Here is a 19,314-nt window from a genome sequence, read left to right as displayed (position 1 = left end):
TCAGAACTTGAAATTTGTAGATTTCTCATCCTTCTCTCCAGGCCCATTACTTCCCATCAACATTCTTCTTAAAAAAGAAAGGGAAAAATGGTCCAAGAGGGATTTTAGTAACAAGTCAAGCAGGTTTTGAATTTAGAAGGCATGCGTCAGAACTAAATATTCCTACTAACCCCGTAACTATTAAAAGCAATTCCTAAAATAATAGTGCAAGATGTCAGAAGATTTATAGAATGATTTCAAATGTTCAGACTATGCTTGCTTATTTTTCCAGCAATGTTCATTCCCAAATGAATATTTGACAAGATAGGGGAAGGGGAGCAGAAAGATGTCTTTATTCTGTATTTTTCTTTATCAATTCAAGCTAAGAAACCATAGAAAACTGCCAGTAAAGAGCAAGAAATCTTGGTCAAACATAAATGCACAATAATAAATACCTGAACATGTTTGAATTATGGCATTCTGATACTGGAGAAAATTTGCTAGGTTATCAGCCTGCTTTGGGGGGGCTTTAATTTGTCTCAATTTGAGATCCTAGCTTTATAAATACTGTGCTGCAAATTGAAAGTGTTATTTTACTGCATTGACTTAATTAGATAAATAAGTCCATTGATATGCAAGATGAATAGAAAACCAAGTATTCGCAACCACTTATTTACATAACTGGCTAATTCTTTTTCCTTTCTTTCTAGGGTGTTCACAGTACACTGAACTATACATTTCTTGAATATATTTCGTTCAATTTTTTGAATGTTTAAAAAAGTTCTTTCAGTTTAGGGAACAAGTGTTGCATAAATATGCACAACCTCTATTTAACATAGATCCTTGAGACATGATCAACACATTATCTCCAAACCTATAAAGTATAACTAGGGTTCCATGTTCTGATCACTGAGCAGGCATAACAAAATATATTTCATGTGTGGATACAAAATCTGTTTGTTTCAGCCCCTTGTTTCTGATGAAACAGCCAGGTTCTGTTGCATGTAAGATCCATAGTCAAAAAATTGCCACTCCTCTATGTGCTCTGGTAAGCACTGTGAATTGTGCAAGACTGTTGGATCTCAGATCTGTACCTCTGAAACAAATAATGCAATATATGTTAAGAAAAAAAAAAGAAGAAGAAGGTAGCGGGAGGGGAAGAATGAAGCGGGGGAAATCGGAGGGGTAGACGAACCATGAGAGACGATGGACTCTGAAAAACAGACAGGGTTCTAGAGGGGAGGGGGGTGGGAGGATGGGTTAGCCTGGTGGTGGGTATTTAGGAGGGCACATTCTGCATGGAGCACTGGATGTTGTGCACAAACAATGAATCATGGAACACTTCATCTAAAACTAATGTTGTAATGTAAGGGGATTAACATAAGAATAAAAAAATTTAAAAAAAAAAAGTGCAAAAAAAAAAAAAAATTGCCACTCCTCAACTAGTTTGCAGGCTGACTGATCCTTGGTTTGCCCCTACCTCCACTGACCCACACCTATCTTCAAAAGTCTGTAAGACAGGGAAAGGGTGCATCTGTTCAATACATGATCACTACTAGGAAAACAAGTCAAAACATACAACCAGCTGATAGTAGCATGACAGTGATGGCTCTTCGTAGACAGTGCCACATACTAATTATTACTACTGTGATTTCTATGACTTTTTGAATTCCACAGTCAAATATTAGACTCACTTGAATGAGCCTGAGAATAAAAAAAAGGGGGGGCAGGAGGCCAACTGATCCAAATGTATAAATTACCAAATCTAGCTTTTAGGAAAATTTTACATTATTAATTTTAAGTTTGTTGTTATTGGTGTTGTTTAGTGAAGCATTTCTGGATAGGGATCATGTCTTATATTTAATTCATTGTTTACATTAGTCTCACAGTTATCCACTAGCCAAAGGAAGGCACAAATCGGAGCTTGGGATATGATTTTGAAGGAATGAGATTTCCCTGTAGGACTTTCCTTCTTCCTATCAGCATCCTTCCTAGTTTTCTGGAACATACTCCTCAGATTCTAGTTGCTGAATCCCTCAAGACACACATGAGTTACTCAATCTAAATTTAATTCTTCATTATATCCTCTTTTCTTTCTTTCACCCAAGCTCTTCCTAACCATCCCATGTCTTTTAACTTAGATTCCCATAGAACATAATTTTCAGGAGAGTAGGGACCTAATATGTCTTGTTTATAATTTTAACTTCAGTCATATCTATAAGATCAATATGTTCTTTTGGATAAATAAATTATCTAGTCACTGCCACTGATTTGAGCTTGTCATTAGAATAAATACTTCTGATTCAACATATTTCTAGCACCATCTTAGATTTGATGATAAAGGCAACTTCATTGCCTTAAGGTGTTAAGAAAATATTCATGACACTTGTTAGAGAGAGTAAGGAAGACTTCATTAAAGAGGAGACTATGGTTATAGGTATAGGAATCACTGCAATGAGACCTTGCAATGGGGAAGAGAGGCTTGGCCTCAACTCCAAATACAACAAGGAAAAGTGGGAATTTATAGTCAAGGAGCAGGGTAAGGGGTCAGTGGATGGAAAATTACTAGGTGGAAATATGAGGGGTAAGGAGGGATTTTAGCTAACCTGACCTAACAGGATTCTTGCTGGAGGCAAGCCAGGGTGATCAGACATCACCTTGGAGGATGGTAGAAGATGAGGAACCTGATTAGATATTAAAAGTGATCAGATATGGAAGATGAGGGATTCTGGCTAAACTGGCTTAGCAGGATTCTTGCTAAAACTGGACAATTCAGAGATGAACACAGGAATTTAAATGTCAAGGCCTAGTTGAAAAAAAGTTCAAAGTGGCATGAGTCTACTCAGTCTGGGTCAAGGAGAGAATCTTTATCAATGTTCTCTCGAGACAAGAGTCAGTTAAGGCATTGCCTGAATTCTAGTGGGATTTAAAGTAGCATTTCCAGGTTTGCTTGATTTTTTCCCCAAACATTTTCACATTTTCATGTCATTTACTATCAACAGGCTAGGACCTGGGTTTGAGATTTTATCTTTTTCACTTTCCCAGAACTATCTACTTATTTCTACGGATAGCCTGACTATCTTAGTATATTATTGAACTTTTCAAATAGCAAGATTAAAACATATAAACTACCTATACTGCTTTTAAGGCTTAAGATTATCTACGCACAATTAAAATTTCAGAATTTGGTTTGAAAATTGTCTTTAAGAATTTAGCAATTCTTGCCTCTTGTTTGTGGACTATTAAATGCCTAATCCAACTTGCATGAATTATTTGATTTATGATTTAAAAATATTACCATGATACAGTTGCTCCCTTGTATGTGCTTAAACATTAGAAAAATTGCTTATGAACAATAAAGAGTTTTACTATTAATCCTACATGTAAAATCTGTCCAATATCCCCCCTTGTACTGTGATTATGTATAAAATACTTATTTTGCCATTGTGTGGTCATTCGTAAATCTAATGGCTTAAAACATTAACTTGAAATTAATAGGAGCATCAGAAACGTGTTTCTTGATTTTTTCCCCATGAGATAAACGCAAGCTTCATGAGAGTTGGTGAGCAATTAAATGTAAGAAAGAAAAGCTGTGGGATGGGAAAGGAGAGTATATTCGTTCCCCAAGGCTATCCTAACAAATGACCACAAACTGGGAGGCATAAGACAACAGAAGCTTATTCTCTCATATTTCTGGAAGCAAGAAGTCTGAAATTAAGGGTCCCTGTAAGACTCTGGCTAAAATCTTTCCTTGCTTCTTCCTAGCATCTGGTGGTAGCCATTGATCCTTGGCATTCCATGGCTTGCAGCTGCATTATTCCTGTCTCTGCCCCTGTCATCTCATGGCATTACCCCCGTGTGTCTTTATCCAAATTTCCTCCTTCTTATAAAGACACCAAACAGATTAGATTAGAATGTATCCCAAGGCTTCATCTTAATTTGATTACATCTAAAAAAAATTATTTCCAAATAAGACCATACTCTGAGCTACTAGGAGCTAGGACTTCAACATATCTTTGGGGTGAGGTGGGGAGGAAATAATTCAACCTAGAACAGAGAGTTCAAGGTAGCTTTAAGATATCTATTTGGACCATTGGCATGCTATGTAGGAAGAAAGTGGGTTGGGGAAATCACAGTTTTATGGGTAGTATTTTCAATGCTATCAGTTGTGCTTGCCTGAGAAAACCATGTAGGCTCTCAATAATCTATGGTCAACATCATTTTAATGAGCAAGAGGAGACAAGAAAAGAAACTGAGCAAGAGTGAACAGAATTTTGGAGAAAAATTAGGGACAGTTATAATAAATTAAAGGAGAATAGAATTTCAAAAAGGAGAGTAATCAATCATGCTGAGTTGTTTTAGGAAAGGAAATCCTAAAACTCAAAATAGGAGATACATAATAGAACATATAATAGATCATAAATATGTATGTATTTAAATTACAAGAAAAATAACAATGAAATATCACTTCATATAACTTGAAGCCATATGCAGATATTCTTTCAATGCTGAACTGAGTAAACTCCTCATTTTACCATTACCATACTTGCTTCCTTGATTATTCAATACAAGGTGGTCAAAATGCAAATAATGAGGCCCAGCTGTGCTTGTATGTATTTGTGAATGTGTTGACTGTTGTTTAGTAACTCAGCAGTAATCTAGCAAAGCCCAGGTATGGACAAACTGGCCTTCTACCCCAGCCTACTCTGTGGCCCTCACCTGAAGCAACGAGTGCTTGCAGATCATGTCAGAATAACATAGCCCAGAGTAATTATATTCATGAGATGAGTTGATCCTATAATTATAATTGAAGTCGCTAACTAGTCTTAAGATTGATTTCAACCTAGAAATTTCTGGGCTTTGTTCTTTTAATGAGTGATATTTAGAAAACCAAAGTCATTGCATGTTAAGAACAAAAGACCATTCGGTAAGCATCCTACCATGCCACTTTACAAATTAAATCTGGACTCTTTTTATGTACATTTCTTAAATTATTAATTATTAATATTAAATAATTATTAATAAATAATGCTTTGTAATTGATTGTTTGGCTTCCCATTTGCATTGAGACAGTGGAGTCTAGTGGAATGAATGAACACTGGGCTGGAAACTGGCATTCCTGGGTCATGGTTCTGGCTCTACCAGTAACTTACCATATAAAAATAAGCTGGTCTTTTACCTCCAGGAGCCCTAGTTTTTCCTGATTTTCATAAAAAGCATATTTTAAAACATGCTTTATTAAAGATACAGAATTATCTTTTATTAAAGATAAAGAATTAAAAGATACAGAAAGACACAGAATTGTTAAAAGATACAGAATTATTCTTATGCTGAGATAGAACACATTTTCAAGGTATTAATAAGGAAAATAATTGTCAACCTTTATGCTAAATATGAACTGATTACTCCCAGAAAGATTTGACATACCTTTACATTTACATGAGCTGTTACAGCAATTTTGAGGCTACTTCTAGGCAAAGAAGTGAAAAGTAATATTTTGCATGGATGTAGTGACTTTTATATCCAAGAACTTAAAATCATTTTAGAAACTTAATAGGAAGTTATGACCAGGAGAACTGGTTTTAAGTGGTTTGGTAAAAAAGGCATTATATCTTACTGTCACTGTAAGCAAATTGAAAATATAAAATTTCCCAGTTCTGTTTGGGGCAGTAGGAGTTAAAAAAAAATGCAGATGCAAAATTCTATCAATTACTTAAAAAGAATTTAAAATATCTTTGGATAGAATAAGAAATAACTGGGTAGTAAATTTAATAGTATACCCCATCAAGAGTTAATAGAATTGTTTTCACCAAAGCCATCATGGAGTTTTGAACAACGACAAATAATTAAAACCATCCACCCATTCATTCAACTAAAAATGGTTTATTGAGAACTTCCATGAGCCTAGTACTGTTTTGGGTGCTGGGGATAAGAAAATGAGCAAGCAGAAAACACCTCTGTCCTCATAAAGATTACATTCTAGTAGGGTTAGATAACAATACATGAACAAACCAATGATACAAGGTCTTTCAGAGAATGGCACAGCATTTGAAAGAAATACACTACATGGATGTAGTAGAGAATGACTGGTGATGTGGGTAAAATATTTTTTTAATGGGTGTGACATTTTGCTAAGATCCAAATGATGGGAATAAACTAGTATGGCTGGCAAAATAATGGCCCTGAAAATGTCCATGGCCCAATCTCCAAAACCTGTGAATGTTACCATACATGGTAAAAGGGACTTTGCAAATGTGATTATACATAAGGACTTTGGGATAGGGAGATTATCCTGAATATTTGGATGGATCCAACCTAATCATATGAGTCCTTAAAAATAGAAGAGGAAGGCAGAAGAGTGGGTCAGAGAAATGAGACATGACAAGGAATGAACCTGTTATTGCTGACAGTGAAGATGGAGGAAGAGGGTCAGGAACCAAGAAATGCAGCAACTCCTAGAAGCTGAGAATGGCCTTCGGTTCACAGGCTGAAGAAAGTGGAGACCTTGGTTATACAATTACAAGGAACTAAATTTTGTCAACAAGACAAATGACCAGAAAATAGTTTTCCCCTAGAACCTCCAGAAAGAAGCAAGTCTGCTGATATCTTTATTTTATTCCAGTGAGACATATCAGACTTCTGGCCAACAGAGCTGTAGGATAATAAGTTTATGGTGTTTTAAGCCACTAAGTCTGTGGTCATTTGTTATGGCAATGATAGAAAACCAATACAGTTAGTCTCTTAGTTTGTTTGGGTTGCTATAGCAAAATATCATAGACTAGGTAGCTTATATACAACAGAAATTTATTTCTCACAATCTGGAGCCTGGAAGTCTAAGATCAGGGTGCCAGCATGGTAGGGAGAAGGCCCCCTTTTGGTTGTAGACTTCTGATTTCTTGCTATGTCTTTACATGATGGAAGGGGCTGGGGAGCTCTGTGGGGTCTCTTTTATGAGAGTCTAATCCCATTCATGAGGGCTTCACCTCATCACCTAAGCAGTTCTGACACCCCACCTATTAATACCATTCCACTGAAGATTAGGTTTCAACATATGAATTTGGGGAGGATGCAAACATTCAGATCACAACATCTCACTTTGTAAAAAAATAAAGATAAATTTGAGAGAAGGGTGTTCCATGCAGAGGGAACAGCAAATGTAGAGGTTTCATAGTTGAAATGAGTTTACCATATTTGATAATCAGAGAACAAACAAAAGTTGAGTATAACTGAAAAGAGTTAAGTGATGAGAGACAAAATCAAGGACGTAGACAGGGACAGGATTCTAGGGCTTTATTGGCTCTGTTAGAAAGCTTGGATTTGTTCTAAATGAAATTCAGACACCAGAAGGCTTTAAATCAGAGTATGACATGATATAATTTTAAAAAAAATGTATTAGTCTGTTGTGTGGTAAATGGATTGTAAGAGGCGAGAGCAGAAATGCCAAAGATCACTGGGAAATAAAGCAATAATCTATGTGTGATTATGGTGTATTGGGAAATGGCAATAGATACAAAAAGCATAGATGAATTTAAGATATATTTGGAGGTAAGTTCCGCAGCATGAACAGGTACATTAGAGACAAGAAGTCAGTGAAGAAAAAAATCAAGAATGACTTGTTACTCTTTTAAGGAAATGGTTGGTTGGCAAGGTTATTTTATATATATATGGAGGAAACTGGAGAGGAAAACATAGTCCCCACTGACTATTGATGATATCGATAAGAAGATGGAATCTTAATCATAAATTGACCAAAAGTAGTCTGGGAATATTTGGATTTCATATTTATTCTTCAAGGAATGTGGGAATCTCTTCTATCACTTTCTCCAGCACCTTGGTGAAACTTTAGAACACTTATTCAAGTGACACTTAACTGGCAAGACTGATTTTAAATTTATGCTCTCTGAGAGGAATTATAAATGATAATTATAATAAAAATTAAAGCACTGAAATAAATGCTTCACACCTGCTCCTTATCTGAGGTACATACTACCTTTAACTAATTTGCTCTATGCAACCCTGACTTTCAGGGAAGTTAAGTAACTTGAGGTCACAGAGCTAGCAAGGGTGGAGCTGTGATCAAACACAGGCTTGAAATTCTTCATATATCACATTCTTAACCCCTACACCAAATATTTTTCTTCCCTGATATCTCCTTTATAAATGCCTAAAATTCTACCATTTATGTAACAGATTTTACATATTTACACACACACACATACACACATATCCTCAAGTATTATAGCATCACTTTAAGGAAAGTACTGTGAGTTCATTTTTTCTGAAAAAGAAAGTAAAACTTAGAGGGCCTAATACATTTTTCTAAACTCACAGAGCTACCATTTGGGATTTGTTCTAATTTTAAACCTCACCCAGTTTGTTTCCTAGGCTTATTTCTCTAGTATAAAAAGTAATAAAAATAGAGGACATTTATTCAAAAACTGTGAGTTAGTGTTTATTATATACAGGCATTTTAAGAACTGGAACATAATTTAAAAAAAAAAAAAATCTAATTGCTGAGACTTCTGCTTCTTACTGTAACGGAGTAATTGGTACCAGACTTACCCTCCTGTCAGAAACAGTACAAAACTGGACAAAATGTAGGAGTCTGTTGTTTGAGGCATTGCATATCAAGCAGTACAGTACTGTGATTCTTCAGCTAGAAGAACCATACAAAGTGAGCTCCATGTTTCTCTCACTTCCTGCCTGAGAGAATTTTCTGGATAACTGCACTGGGAAGATGAGCTCAAAGAAAGAATAGAGATCCTAGTAAGTTGAGGAGTCAAGAGATCGGAGTTTGGACTCTCTAAAGTGTCTGGGATTTGTGCAACAGGGCAATGGAAATAGGGAGCAGCAGAGATGGGTACAGAAACCTGTTTAGGGTTTTTCTGTGGTCCTTGGCTGTGCACGAGCAGGCCAAAACTCACTGGTTTATCAGAGAATAGATACTGTGCAACTGAAACCTGAATGGAACTATCAGAAATCATCCAAGGCTAAGGCTGCTGAAATTCTGACTCATCTAAAGTGGAGCGACCTCACTGAGTACCTTGGCATTCAGTCCAGAGACCACAGAAAGACTAGATTTTAAGATTAAGGTCTCCACCCTAAAGTAAAGATGACACCCTAGCACTAAAGGCAAAACTGAAATAGCCCTAAAACAAAATAAAGCAAAACAAAACAAACAGATAAACAAAAGGAAACCTGGCAGATTCAAGAGCATCTCATAAAGTATCCACATGCCAGAACAAAACACCACACCTTTTCTAGGAAGACAACAGTATTTAGATTACCTACAAGGTATCACCTTTAATTTCTAGAACTGAATTAAAAAATTACCTACAATGTAGCACCTTTAATCTCTAGCATTGAATTAAAAAATTACTAGACATGTGAAAGAACCAGAAAGTGTGCCAAATAATCAAGAAAAAAAAAATCAATAGAGATTAAGAGATGACTCATATGTTAGAATTCAGGTAAGAACTTGTTAACAGCTATTTTAAAAAAGTTCAATGACCTAAAGGGAAAAACTAGATAAAGTGAAAAGATGAGTACTCTTAGCAGATATACAGTATACTTAGCAGATATATATATATCTCAACATACATAATGTGTTATTATAATAATGTTATATAATATATACACATATAAAAGGAAATTCTACAACTAAAAACTACAATGTGGGAGAAGAAAAATCCAATGGATGGACCAACCAGAAGATTGAATACTACAGGAGAAAAAAAAAAGAGGATCAATGAACTGTAAAACAGATCAATGAAAATTATTTAAAAGGAAAAACCCAGAAAAAAGATGATTACACCTCTGGAATGGCAGTTGTGGATCTCCGTGGCCTCAATCCCCAGCTAAACAATCATAATAAGAAAAATTATTTTTCTGAAAAGCTGACCATTTAAGGTTTCTGGAAATTGGCCTAAGGATATACAGAAAGTGAAAATACATTTATTCAAGAAAATCCACTAAATCTTGGGGAGAACAGTGAGAGTCTGTGGAACTTGAGCCACAACCTGCTCCTTTCCTATTCCCACCTTAGTGTGACAGATACTCCACTATGTGTGGGTGTGACCAAGTAAAGGACGGGGAGGGACCCCTCTCTTCTCACTCCTGGCCAAGGGATAGTGTATCTCTCCAGGAGAGAGAGATGCCTCTAGCATTTATCATTCCCCACCTTTAGCCTTGATTTGCAAAGACTAACATCCTAGTAAGTATATCAAAATGTTGGTGATTCCCTTCTTCCAGTCAGCGTCCACTCAAAGGATGGTATGCCAGGCTGAGGATACTGTTGACCCAATCACCCTTACACCAGCTTACTCATAGGATGGAAGTTGGAAGAGAAAGCCAAGAAAACCAGAGACTATCACTCAAACCCAGCATACTGCTTATAAACCAAGGGTGTTACTCCTAGAGAAGCAGATCACAGTCCCCACATTCACTACAGAGATTTTGCCCAGTGGAGGAAGCAGGACATAACAGTGGAGTGCTCCAAAGCTCTCCCCAAAGAAACCAAATTTATTTGAAACAGAGTGAAAAAGTTCCAAGTCTAAGGACACACTTGAAAACAATGAAGATTTTTGTGGTAAGCAATTATGAAGAGGCTAACAGCTCCATAAGAGCTAAACTGTAGGGTAGCTAGTTTACCAGAGAGAAGCTGGAAAAAAAGAGTTAAAAAAAGCCCTTCCAGGGTAAGGAAAACTTCATTAAAAGGCCTTAAAAGCTGGAACCGCAAAGGGGCCTGGGTTTAATTGGATCAGACTATGGAGCAGTTTGTGCCCCAAGGCATTATTGAAAACAAGAGAACAATCATCTAGCAATTAGTGGAGCCTAACAACTGGTATGATACCAACAGAAGCCGACAATTTAACAGAGAAATCAGAAACAAACAAACTCAGAAAGCCTGCTATAAAATCATTGTCATCTGTCATCCTAGGATGACTGCACTGTAAAAATGTATATTTCTTTTCCTTAATTTTTCTAACTAATTTAAAAAGCAATCTTATAAAATAATATGTGTGTAATTGAATTGTTGTGTCTGTAATATATAGAAATGTGATACATTCAATAATATGTGCACAAAGGAGGAAGTGGGGAGCAAACTGTACTAGAGTAAGAAAATAACATCAGATGGTGACTTGAATCCACAGGAACAAGCTAATTAAGTAAATCAAAATGTAAACTATCACACTGTAAAATATATACTTGGTCTCTTTTTCTATCTCAACTTCCCTAAAAGATATATGATAAGCCCTAAGAAAATAAGTTTTTAAATTTAATGAAAAAATAAGTAAAGGAATTAAAATGTTACACTAGAAATTTACATAATACAAAAGAAAGCAGTAAAGGAAGAACAGAGGAACAGACATGAAACACATAAAGAAGTAAAATGACAGACATAAATCCAAATATATGAACAATAATAGTAAATGTAAAATGATTAAACAATACAATCAAAATGTAGAGATCAACAGACTAAATTAAAAAACAATATGCTACTTTATGATGTCTACAAGAAACATTTTAGAGTCAAAGATACAAATAGGTGAAAAGTAAAAAGATGCAAAAAGTTTTATCATTCAAACAGCAACCATAAGGTAGTTTGAACTGGCTATTCTAATATCAGACAAAATAGATTTTATTTTTTTCTTCCTTTTTTTTGCCAAATAGATTTTAAGAAAAAAAAAAAAAGATGTTACTAGAAATAAAGAAGATAAAGGTAAAAAGGTCAAGGGGCACCTGGGTGGCTTAGTCTTTAAGTGTCTGCCTTCAGCTTAGGTCATGATCCCAGGGTCCTGGGATAGAGACCCGCATCAGACTCCCTGCTCAGTGGGAAGCCTGCTTCTCCCTCCCTCACTCCCTCTGCTTGTGTTCCCTCTCTAGCTGTGTATCTCTCCATCAGATAAATAAAATCTTTAAAAAAAAAAAGATAAGAAAGTCAATTCATTAGGAATACCTAAAATTATAAACATTTATGTATCTCACAACTAAGCCCCAAATATAATAAAGCAAAAAAAAAAAAGATAAACTTATGAGGGAAAATGGATAATTAATAATAATAGTTGGAAATTTCAAAATACTCCATCTTCAAAAATGGATAGAACAACTAAGCAAAAGATAAACAGGGAAATAGAAGACTTTAAGAACATTATAAGCCAACAAGACCTAACACATATCTATAGAACACTTCACTTAACAATAGCAAAATGTACATTCTTCTCAAGTACACATAAATGGTACTTTGGAATACATTATATGCTACATGACAAAAGAAACCTCAATAAATATAAAAGAATTGAAATCTTACCAACTATGTACTCCGACCACAGTGGAATAAAATTAGAACTCAATAACAGAAAAATTTGGGAAATTTGCAAATATGTGGAAATTAAACAACACACACCTAAATAAACAGTGGATCTAAGAAGAAATCAATGGGAGATTTTAAAATAATTTAAAATGAATAAAAATTTAAACACAACATAGCAAACACATGAGATGTAGCTAAAACATTTTGAGCATTTTGTGAAGGGTGATTTATAGCTGTAAAAGCTTATATTTAAAAAAGAAGAAAAATTTCAAGTAGTAGCCAAATACCTCTCCTTACAACTATTTTAAAAAGAGAGAGAAAGCAGACTAACTGGAAACAAGCAGAAGAAAAAGAAAATAATAAAGATCAGAGTGGAAATTAATGAAGAGGAGAGAAAAATGGCAGAGAAATTCAACAAAACCAAAAGTGGGTTCTTTGGAAAAATCATCAAAATGACAAAGATATGCTAAAGATACTTTAGCTAAACTAAGAAAAAATAAAGAAGACTCAAAACTGGGGCACCTGGTTGGTTCAGTCGTTAAGCATCTGCCTTTGGCTCAGGTCATGATCCCAGGGTCCTGGGATCGAGCCCCGCATCGGGCTCCCTGCTCCACGGGAAGTCTGCTTCTCCCTCTCCCACTCCCCCTGCTTGTGTTCTCTCTCTTGCGGTCTCTCTGTCAAATAAATAAATAAAATCTTAAAAAAAAAAAAAAAAGACTCAAAAACTAAAACCGGGAATGAAAGAGGTGATGTTATATTACTGATATTGCAGAAATAAAAAGGGTTATAAAGGAATATTACATATAAAACCATGCTAATCAATTAGATAACAAATGGGACAAATCTAGAGACAAAATATCAAAACTGGAGATCCAAAACGTAGAAGAGAAAACACTTACTTTCTCTAAGGAAAGTATTTCCCTGATTCCAGAAATCCCTCTATGTGGGCCAGTATATCAGGTCAATATTACCCTGATTTTAAAACCAGACAAAGACATCATGAGAAAATCAATATCTCTTGTAAATAGAGATGTAAGAATTCTCAGCAAATTACTAGCAAATTGAATCTAGTGATATATAAAACATATAAAAAGGATTATACACTGTGCCCAGTGGCATATCAGGACTGAAAGGTTGGTTATGTGAAAACCAATTAATGCAATATTCTGCATAATAAAATAAAAGATAAAAACCATATGAAGATATCAATAGATGCAAAAAAAAAAAAAAAGCATTTGACAAAATTCAAAAGCTACTTATGATCAATTAAAAATCCTTATAAGGAGATGGCCATATGAAGACAAGCACTCAGAGAGGGAAGATGATGTGAAAAAGGGTGAAGATAGCCATGTGATTCTCTAAAATATATGTTAAATGCCTCTCTTATAGATTGTACATAGTTTCATTCTTCCTTTTTTCTCCCCAGTTTGATAATCTCTACCTTTTATTTAGAGTGCATGGTCCACTTACATTTAATGTAATTATTGATACTATTATGTTTAACTCTACCATATTGCTCCTTTTTCTTTTTATCTGCTTTTTGTCTTTTGCTTTGTGTTGTACAAAACTATTGACTATAATTACCTTGCTTTGTTATTCTAATCCTTTGATTAATATTTACCTTTATTCCCTCAGATGTTGACCAGTGAGAGGATTTTCTTTTCTTTTCCCTTTCCTTTCCTCCTCTCCTCTCCTCTCCTCTGCTCTCCTTTCCTCTCCTTTCTTTTCTTTCCTTCCTTCCTCCCTTCCTTTCTTCTCTTTCCTTCCTTCTTCCTTCCTTCCTCTTTCTTTCTTTCTTTTCTTTCCTTTCTTTTCTTCTTTCTTTTCTTTCTTTTCTTTCTTTCTTTTCTTTCTTTCTTTCTTTCTTTCTTTCTTTCTTTCTTTCTTCTTTCTTTTTTTTCTTCTTTCTTTTTCTTTCTTTCTTTTTTTCTTTCTTCTTTATTATCCTCTATATATTACACTTACTGATGCACAAATTGTCCCATATCTGGTCAATGGGAACCATTCTCAAGGGAACCTTCTCAAGTTGATACCTGAATCTTTTTACATGACCTTACAAGTTTTTGATGACTACCTTGTTTTTTGTTATGGTGAGATATTCCAGGCCTATCTTAACATTTCCTGTCTCAGACCTACCTTTATCCAGTTATAAAAGGAGATCTGATTAGTTCAGTGGTAACTGGTATCTAGAGACCACAATCTGGACATTAGACATGCTCATTAATATTGGGTTTATCACTTTTCTAGGCCATCCAGTAGATAGAGATAGGAAATAATTTGCCTTTCTTTTTTCTTTAAAATAATATATAATATAAGTACATACTGATACTTCCAATTAAATTTCAGGACATTTTTCATTTTTACCCATTTTCTGTCATACTGAAATTCACTTTCTGCTGTATGCACATACTAGTTTAAAGTAACAATAACTGTATTACCATGAAATATGATAAATAAAATTAGTTTGAACTTTCTTTGCAGTGCTTTTGTCCTCAGGATACATTTTACTAAAGTCATATAATCAAATTACTGTATATTAACATTTCATAGAATAAATCCTCTTTGTTCACTTATGTCACCAACTCAAAACACAGGTTTATTTGCTTCATATTTTGTTTTCAGTTTTTAAAGTTTGCCTTAATATAATTAATTTGGATTTGTAATTGTGTAAAATATTTATTTTTCGAAGTCAAATATAGTATATTCAGAGACCTATAACTTATATCCATGTTTCTTCAATCTCATTTTCTTCCTTTCTCTTTTGTAAATATTTTAAAATATTTTTTTTCTATTTGTTTGTTTTTTTAATACAAGCAAATGTATATATATTTTTGCAACCACCCCATTCTTAAATAAATGACAGCACACTAGACATAGTTTTTTTTCTTCCTTGCTTCTGTCATTTAAAGTATCTTGGAGATTACTCCATAGTAGTATGTAGAGTTATTTCTCATTCCACTTAATAGTTGCATAAGACTCTATTTTCAATATATCACAGTACACGCAACCGGTCTTCTATTGATGGACTTGTGTTTGTTTACATCCTTTATTATTACAGATCATGCTTTTTAACTACATTTGAAGAAAAAGGTTGCTGATAATCTGAGTTTTTAATCAAATTAACAAAGTTTCAACATTATTATAGTCTGAATAAATTAGTTTTTACATTGGGTTCTAAAACTAAGGTGATTTCCTTTCACAGTTGAACTTTGACAAACTGTAAAAGCTTTATGATGGCCATAAAATACCTCATATTACCTTGATATTTGAAGAAATGTATTATTTTGCCTGTGTTGTCTCCAGTCTTTCATCAGATAGATACTTTAAAGGATAACATCATAATAGAGTGAGCTGTACAGACACATACTGTGCACAAAAACTGCAGTGTTGCTTTGGGGTGTTTGAATTAAATGTGGGGTTGTGGTAACATTTTCTCTTCTAATTATAATTCTAATATATGCTTCTATAGCATATTTATTTAATAATTTACTGAGTATTACACACTCTTTTAGTAAAAGTATGTATACACACATACACATGTACACATACACATATTCTTCTTAATATTTCAGAGTGAGCACCAAAGCACCCAAATCTATTCTTAAACTTATGGGCTAGGAATCTATCTTAAAGTTAAAACTACATGGCAATGAGACAGCTGCTGCGCATGGTGTGAATTTCTCTGCATACAATTTCTCTGCATACAATGAAGCCAAGTGCTTTCCTATAGAAATTATGGAGAAGAGTTTACTTCTAAAGACAGATCTGGTTTTCTTTCAAAATGATATTTTTACCTTTACAAAGGAATTTTGTAAAATTCTATCACGTAGAAATTGAGGGGAAATGACAGTTTTTCTCTTTGAACTAGGAAGACAAGTTACTATTTGTTAACCTTGTTTGTTGCAAAAAATCATAATATTATAATTTGTATTCCCAGTGATTGGAATGTTCACTCGCTTATTAAATACATATGCATGTATATATATGTGTAGTGATGATACACATAGGAAATTAGCACTAATCAAAACTAGACATATTTTCTACCACATGAAGATTAAAGTAAAGTGATAGATACAGATATAATTAAAAGTTCACTAAAACAATTAGATTGAAGAAGTGCAGTGCTATGAGGAAGTCTTATAATGGGGAGATACGACTTAATCTAAGAAAGCAGGAAAATCTTCCTTTTAAAAAAGACTAGTGATTGAGCTGAATTATGAAAAGAGAGAGACAGTTTATAGGGAAAGGGAGAGGAAACATATTCCACTAGAAGCAAATTCTTCTATGAATGTTCCGTGGCTGGAAGGATTATGCAGTTGAAATCTTTCACATATTATTCTTATTTTTTTCTGTATCCATAGAAGCATCAATTGGCAATTAATAAACCTTATCGTAGTACCTGTATCTGTAGATTGTTGTTCTAGTGTACTCAAGGTAATCTTGGTCACAGTCATGATATGCTATTAGTGCCACTTTAATTCTTAGAAGTGTCCACAGTTAGGCAGTAAATAGCATGGACATCTACATCTCTTCTTTGACATCTGGCAACCTTTATAAGACGATCTTTGATCTTCAAGGCTCTTTTTAGTTATGAGTACTATTGCAATAGTTTTGATAGCCATGAATTTCTGAAAATTTCCATTTCCTCTTAACTTCAAAAGTATTCTTTTGTGCATTGTATATATAATCATTGCAAATTGTGTTTATTGACAATGATTCTACTGTCTAAATAGGACATGTCATACTTCTCCATGTGTTCATCCATGCATTTCTGCGTATGTCATCGTATGTATAACCTGTTGACATTTTCTATGTTTTCTGAGCATCCTTATATTAACAACTTGGTTCTTGATGATTAATTCAGTGGTATCTTCAGTACTTTTTTTTTCCATTTCATACTAAAATGTGAGAAATTACATGGTAACCTTATGTGTTGTCTCACTGCCACCTGGTGGCAAGAGTATAGAAAAGGCAGCAAAACTGGACGGATGACCGACCAGTTGAGTCATTTCCCATAGCATAAAAAATCACATGTTCTCAGATTTTTTTCAAAGACCCCTAGCAGAAGCATTTTTCATGTCTCAGGTATAGCTCTGTCAATAAACTGTACAGAAAGCCCTAAAAAACAAGGAATGAAATTTTCAATGATTAATCGATATGCCTTTTTTGAAGAAAATATTTAAATAATAAGATATTAAAGATCTACTTTTTGAAGTATAACTTTAGAATGCTTTCTTTAAGTGATTTTTAATTTTCAAAGGTAAACTTTTCAAAAACTTTTTAATTTTATATGACTTCACTCTGTAGATAAAGGAAATCAAGCTCCCAATATTTGAAAATATACAATATTACATACAATATACAATAATACATAATTTTTTAAAATCAAATAGATATGACCTCCCTTTGTGGCTTAAGTCATTCTTAAGCTAAAAGCCTCAAGACTAAAATCATTGCTTTTGGCTTAAGGCTGTGGTCTTCTTTACTAGCTGTTCTATATTATTCTTCACATTAGGATAAAGATATGTGGATTGGCATTTTTCAATTTCTAGAAATTTCATTATATCCTCTGGAAAATATGTATTTAAGAAAATACCACTGACTATCACTTTGGCTCTTGCTGTTCACATTTTTCAAATTCATCATGCTTTAAATGAATGAATCTCATGGAATACCAGTGTTGACTTCTGTGGTCTGTTTTTCCTATTTGAGGAATTTCTCAGTTCAGTCTTCTACATTTGTCACCATTGTATGTATGTGTCTATATAACATAGATATCCCATTTGAGTTCTTCACATATACTATATTTCTGTAACAGAATTAATTGAGTCTACATGTGTGTATACATTAAGTAGTAAATTAGTTCTTTATATTTTTCTAGCTTTATTTAGATGTAATTAACATATAGCATTATGTAAGTTTAAGACATGCGATGTAATAATTTGAAATACATATATGTTGTAAAGTGTTTACCATGATAAGATTAACACATTCTTCACTTCACATAAATACCATTTGTTGTTGGTGTTGTTATAGTGAAAACATTAAAGCTCTACTCTTATAGCAACTTCTTTATTTTTTGTCAGTTTTCCTTATATGTTCTATTACATCTGGTTCTCAAAAAAGAGTCTTGTGGCAGAAAGAGGGAGGAATATAGGACTAATTATCCCCATTTCATAAATAAAAAAAACAGAAACATAAATTGGTAGAGTAAGGAATTGTTGAAACTAGGAGTTCTGATTCCGATGCCAGACTTGTTTCTATACATCAGAATAAATGATGGGGCAATTCTTTCTGTTTTTAATGTCCACTGAAATCCATCGTCACTAAGTGAATTCAGTATGTTCCTGAAAACACCCCCAAAGAGGTGTGAAAGAGTGAAAGAACATTGCCTTGGGTTTTACAAGATACAGGACTTGGCCTCAGTTGAAAAACTAGAATTATAACACATTCCTTTCTGGTTTCATAAGAGGATTAAAGATAATTTATGCAAAGCTCTTGGCACAATACTGGGCATATAGTAAGTGTTACAAATAGCTATTATTCAGAAGGAAATATGAAGCTCAAAAGATCCTTGTAGATCATCAGCCTTGCACTGAAGACAGGCCCTCAGAGATAAACTGAACTGACGATGGATTACCTGAAATGGACTGCCAGATCTCACTCCCGAATTCCAAGGCCACACCATCTCCTGTTAAGTTTCTAGCAATGACTTTATCACTGCCATATTAACACTGATTAGGAAGAATATATAAGTGTTCTTAATGTTTGCAAATCTAGTTCCCTTATTTACAGGCACATATAATTAGTTAGTTTGGTTCCATCCAACCAGTACATGAGAGCCTATCTTATTCCTAGCACTATGCAAGACAGGTTTAATAAGCAAGCAAACATATAAAACTCAGAACTGTACCAAATCCAATATATGTAGCTAACATAGGAGACAAATTGTAGAATAAATAAAAACCCAGCCTTATAATTATATGATCATTCCTGGATACAGTGTGTATGTTTGTGTGTGA

Source organism: Mirounga angustirostris, unplaced genomic scaffold, assembly GCF_029215605.1.
Source record: "Mirounga angustirostris isolate CCGP_5_RB_7025 unplaced genomic scaffold, mMirAng1.0.hap1 SCAF_3, whole genome shotgun sequence".
NCBI lineage: Eukaryota > Metazoa > Chordata > Mammalia > Carnivora > Phocidae > Mirounga > Mirounga angustirostris.
Note: the sequence above shows the minus strand (reverse complement) of the source record.